Source organism: Schistocerca gregaria, chromosome 2 (genome assembly GCF_023897955.1).
Source record: "Schistocerca gregaria isolate iqSchGreg1 chromosome 2, iqSchGreg1.2, whole genome shotgun sequence".
Lineage (NCBI taxonomy): Eukaryota > Metazoa > Arthropoda > Insecta > Orthoptera > Acrididae > Schistocerca > Schistocerca gregaria.
In genome coordinates this window covers 303,773,561-303,779,560 of record NC_064921.1, presented here as the reverse complement: position 1 = coordinate 303,779,560, position 6,000 = coordinate 303,773,561, and positions in this window count along the sequence as shown.

Here is a 6,000-nt window from a genome sequence, read left to right as displayed (position 1 = left end):
GGGCTCTCTACTACATGATTTTACGAGAGGTACCTGTTACAAAAAATGGTACGGTAGCTTAAAGCGTTGGGTGCAAGTAGTTTGTAGTTTTTTTGCCGACTCCAGGTGTTACAAAATAGCAATGAGCAATGATCTCAAAAATAAAAAATGACTGCAAAGATTCCGTTCCTTATTGATAGTTACAATACCGATTTTGCTCATAAATCTAGAAGAGCGTGGACTGCACCTGTCTTCTTGAATACATGGCTGTTTTATTACTGTCGTAATTGTGTTTCTTTCAATCTGCGGCAGGTGGTTGCAGCGGCTGTTGCAGTCGGCAGTGGATGTTAGTATCACCGGCCCATTCTCCCAAACAGCGCACAAGAGAAAAAAGCGTCTGCAGAGTTCTCTGGAACTTCATTATTGTTCCATTCACTGAACAAAGCATTCCAATTGTCTGGTGTGGAATTCTCTGTGTACCATCGGAGACAGATTCTAAGAACAGGCCAGAAAACTGCTTCTACCTCTTCGAGGGTTAGAGGAGGGGATCGATGGAGGAGAGATGGTAGGAGGAGAGAGACTGGGGTGGTCCTGTTGTTCTTCGTCTGCAACCACACGTCGGAGACGACTCATCATTATGGTGGTGAGGAAAATTCTTTCCATAGCTGTGTAGCGTGCTTACAATGCGTTTTCGTTTATTTCCGATGTATATGTCATTACGATTCGTTGTTTACGAGTGGAAGAGGGCAGGTTGTGGTTTTTCACGTTAATTTCGATGATTTTTCTTGCGAGAGCAATGGATCGTTTACCATTATCTGTGTGTGTGCTCCTATTTGTGTATATCTGGAACATGGAAGCTGTTTAGCTTCAAGCAGTGTTTAGCTGTTGGGTCATATGACTTTGTTTCCGAGAGTAGTGAAGCATTTACCACATGATCTGTGTGTGCTTTTGTAGCATCAGGGCTCTCTGGTTTCGAGTGGTGCTTAGTTGTTGGTTTAAATACCGGGTGATTAAAAAGTCAGTATAAATTTGAAAACTGAATAAATCACGGAATGATGTAGATAGAGAGGTACAAATTTACACACATGCTTGGAATGACATGGAGATTTACTATAGCAAAAAAAAAAAAAATTAGAAACCCTCAAAAAATTTCCGACATATGGCGCTTCATCTTATCACATTAACAATTATCAGCATAACAAAGTAAGACAAATCAAAGATGATGTTCTTTACAGGAAATGCTCAATACTCCTACTATCATACCTCAGCAATAGCCTGTAGCCGAGGAATAATTTTGTGAACAGCACTGTAAAGCATGTCCGGAGTTATGGTGAGGCATTGGCGTCGCATGTTGTCTTTCAGCATCCCTAGAGATGTCGGTCGAGCAAGATACACTTGCGACTTCAGGTAACCCTAAAGCCAATAATCGAACTGGCTAAGGGACCTGGGAGGCCAAGCATGAAGGAAGTGGCGGCTGAGCACACGATCATCACCAAACGACGCGCTAGAGATCATTCCCACGTCAAGCAATACGGGGTGGAGCGCTAACCTGCACAAACATCGTACGTTCCAGTAGGTGTTTATCAGCCAAGCTGGGAATGATGCGATTCTGTAACATATCGGCGTACCTCTCACCCGTCACGGTAGCAGTTTTGCTGTCCAGCGCCATATGTAGGACATTTTGTGAACTTTTTTTTATTCTAATAAAACCCCATGGAGTTACAAGTACGTGTGTCAATTTTTACCTCTCTACCTACATTATTCCGTTGTTTATTAAGTTTTCAAATTTATACTGACTTTTTTATCACACGGTATATATACGCACTCATACTTCCGCAGCAGCTATGCATTAGTAAATAGACAGGAGGCAACTCTCCCTGTTCTTCTGTGATACTTTTCCTGCCCCATCCTTTCATACTAAGTCCCTTGAACGACATGAGTGCAAGAGGAGTGACATAAACGGGCGCGAAAATTTTCGAGCTGAACCTCAGGCGAGCGTACTCAGAGCCTTTCCCACAAGAATCTGTGGCAAATGGTTCAAATGGCTCTGAGCAGTATGGGACTTAACATCTATGGTCATCAGTCCCCTAGAACTTAGAACTACTTAAACCTAACTAACCTAAGGACATCACACAACACCCAGCCATCACGAGGCAGAGTAACTCCCTGACCTTGCCGGGAATCGAACCCGGGAACCCGAGCGTGGGAAGCGAGAACGCTACCGCACGACCACGAGATGCGGGCAATCTGAGGCACTGTAACTGCCTAACGAGGGCAAGTATTAGTACCTGCACCAGGCGCTGAGGCTTTTTCTTCAGCGCGACAGCTATAGAATAGTTTAGAGAGGCATTTCAGCCTAAGTCACACACAGATCTGCAAGAATGGAGGGTAGTGCAGTAGAAAGTGGAGGAGGGAGGCGGCGGTGCATGGTGGTAGCTGTAGGACAGCAATAGGATAACGCCACCACCAACAAATTTCCCACTTAAATAAATAAGAACTGTAGCTTCCTTCCCAGCAGTTCAGATTGAGTCCTTTTCTCGCCAATTAACGAGTGGGGAAGTAGAGGGGAGTAGAAGGGAGGAGTCCAACAGTGCCCTCTGGTGGTGACATTCTGACCTGGAGCTCAAAAATTTGAAATTCCTGCAATTTGTGAATTTCCCATCATTTTTTGAAATTTGTGCCATTTTTCAGTTTCCTCCATTTTGAATTTAAATGATTTGCAATAATTATTTTAATTAATTTGCAAATCAATTTAATCGCACCCCTGGGGGTGGAGGTTGGCGGGACCACCCAAGAACAGTCACCATCTTGGGTAAATTTGACAACATAGCAGACTGTGGAAGCGTGACGTTTGATACTCTACTGATGGTCTTCCCTCTCCATAGTGTCGTGTGGCCGACCGTACATTCCCGTAACCATCGGTGGCGGCATTCATGTACAGCGGTTATATTCCTGGCGCGTCTTTCTGCAGTAACGCATAAGGAACATCCTGTTTCTCATAACCCTATTACACAACCTCATTCGAAGTGAGTGAAGTGTTGATGCCGGCCGCATTGACCAAGCGGTTCTTGGCGCTTCAGTCTGGAACCGTGAGACCGCTACGGTCGCAGGTTCGAATCCTGTCTCGGGCATGGATGTGTGTGATGTCCTTAGGTTAGTTAGGTGTAAGTAGTTCTAAATTCTAGGGGACTGATGACCTCAGATGTTAAGTCCCATAGTGCTCAGAGCCCTTTCTTTGTCTTTGGTAATACAAGCAACGTATGGCTGTCCATCAGAGCCACTTGAACCATCTGAAGTGTTGATAATGGGGTGTTTCTTGCCTTGAGGCATTCTTGCTAACATCGACTCACCACGCCCTATCTCGAACCAACGTTCAAGACTCTTACAGCGTGTATTTAAAGCAAATCTGATTTCCTCGTAGTAGTGTTACTAGCGTCACACTTACGCGATTGGCACGAAATTTCCATACATATCACCTTTCAGGTGTACAACCATGTCGATCTGATGTTTAAAGCTTTCCCGACGTATTGATTGTTCCATAAAAACACGGGAGAACTGCCGGATACAGTACTACAACAGTGGCACTCACCTGAAGATGGCAGAAGACTCTGCGCCGAAATATCGTGGCAAGTCTTTACTGATATCCGGCAGTTCTCCCATGTTCCTATGGAACAAAATGTTGATATTTTTAAAAATATCGTGACTCCGATGCATCGATATGTCAAATTATTTCATTTTCAGCTCACGGTATATTTAAAAAGGTATTGGTATACCGACGGGAAAAATGTCGACGCAGTAGGCTACAAAAATATCGGCTGCGCGTTGTAAATATATTGGCGATTTTAGAGGAACATATTCAAGTATTGATTGTTATTAGATACTCTGTACATCAACAAGCTAGGAGCATACCTATCCCACTCAGAGAAATAATTGAAAGGAAAACGATGCACATACACGTTTGGCGATAACCACTTTGCTAACCAAGGTTAACTGCATGCAAGTGGCACAATAAAAGGTGTCCGATGTGTCCGTCGTTCCGTTTCGTCACATATCGGACTTTTCCGCAACATTTCTTGTCCACTTCCCCTTTTTTTTAATTTCTGCCAACGCCAGCGACCTAGCAGTTGTAGTGACAAAATCGCTTGGTAAAGCTGAACGTTGCAGTTTCTGTTGGGAACGCATAGCGCCGACTGCGTCACCATTTCCCCTGACAAGTCTCCCCACCGCAAAAACCTATCTTGTCATTTAGATCACTGTTCATTTTCAGCAACTTTTTTGAAGAGTTCCAATGTGAAGAAATAGCACACTAGCTGCGTTAAAAATTGTTTTTTAATGTAACTTGTGTGCTATAATGGAAGGTCTCAAGTAGATTATATAATATAAGACAGAGATGCAGGAACCAGGTTTTAAACTGTAAAACATTTCCAAGGGCAGATGTGGACTCTGACCACAATCTATTGGTTACGAACTGTTGGTGAAAACTGAAGATACTGCAAAAAGGTGGGAATTTAAGGAGATGGGGCCTGGATAAACTAAAAGAACCAGAGGTTGTACAGAGTTTCAGGGAGAGCATAAGGGAACAATTGTTAGGAATGGGGGAAATAAATACAGTAGAAGAAAAATGGGTAGCTTTGAGGGATGAGGTACTGAAGGCAACAGAGGATCAAGTACGTAAAAAGACGAGGGCTAGTAGACATCGTTGGGTAACAGAAGAAATATTGAATTTAATTGATGAAAGGAGAAAATATAAAAATGTAGTAAATGAAGCAGGCAATAGGGAATACAAACGTCTCAAAAATGAGATCGACAGGAAGTGCAAAATGTCTAAGAAGGGGTGGCTAGAGGACAAATGTAAAGATGTAGAGGCACATATCACTAGGGGTAAGGTAGATACTGTCTACAGGAAAATTAAAAAGACCTTTGCAGAAAAGAGAACCACTTGTATGAATATCAAGAGCTCAGATGGAAACCCAGTTGTAAGCGAAGAAGGGAAAGCAGAAAGGTGGTAGGAGTATACAGAGGGTGTATACAAGGGCAATGTACTTGAGGAGAATATTGTAGAAATGGAAGAGAAAGTAGATGAAGATGAAATAGGAGATATAATATTGCGTGAAGAGTTTGACAGAGCACTGAAAGACCTGAGTCGAAACAGGGCCCCGCGAGTAGACAACATTCCATTAAAACTACTGACAGCCTTTGGAGAGCCAGGCCGAACAAAACTCTACCATCTGGTGAGCAAGATGTATGAGACTGTCGAAATACCCTCAGACTTCAAGAAGAATACGATAATTCCAATCCCAAAGAAAGCAGGTGTTGATAGATGTGAAAATTACCGAACTATCAGTTTAATAAGCCACGGCTGCAAAATACTATCACGAATTCTTTACAGACGAATGGAAAAACTGGTAGAAGCCGACCTCGGTGAAGATCAGTTTGGATTCCGTAGAAATGTTGGAACACGTGAGGCAATAATGACTCTACGACTCATCTTAGAAAATAGATTAAGGAAAGATTTTGTAGACAAGATTTTGTAGACCTGGAGAAAGCTTTTGACAATGTTGACTGGAATTATCTCTTTGAAAGGGGTAAAATACAGAGAGCGAACGGCTATTTATAATTTGCACAGAAACAAGGTGGCAGTTATAGGAGTCGAGGGGCACGAAAGGGAAGCAGTGGTTGGGAAGGGAGTGAGACAGGGTTGTAGCCTCTCAGCGATGTTATTCAATCTATATAGTGAACACGCAGAAAAGGAAGCAGAAGAAAAATTCGGAGTAAGTATTAAAATCCATGGAGAAGAAACAAAAACTTTGAGGTTCGCCGATGACATTGTCTTGAAAGGAGGATATAAGATGAACATCCACAAAAGCAAAACGTGGATAATGGAGTGTAGTCGAATTAAATCGGACGATGCTGCGGGAATTAGATTAGGAAATGAGACGCTTAAAGTAGTAAATCAGTTTTGCTATTTGGGGAGCAAAATAACTGATGATGGTCGAAGTAGAGAGGAAATAAAATGTAGAC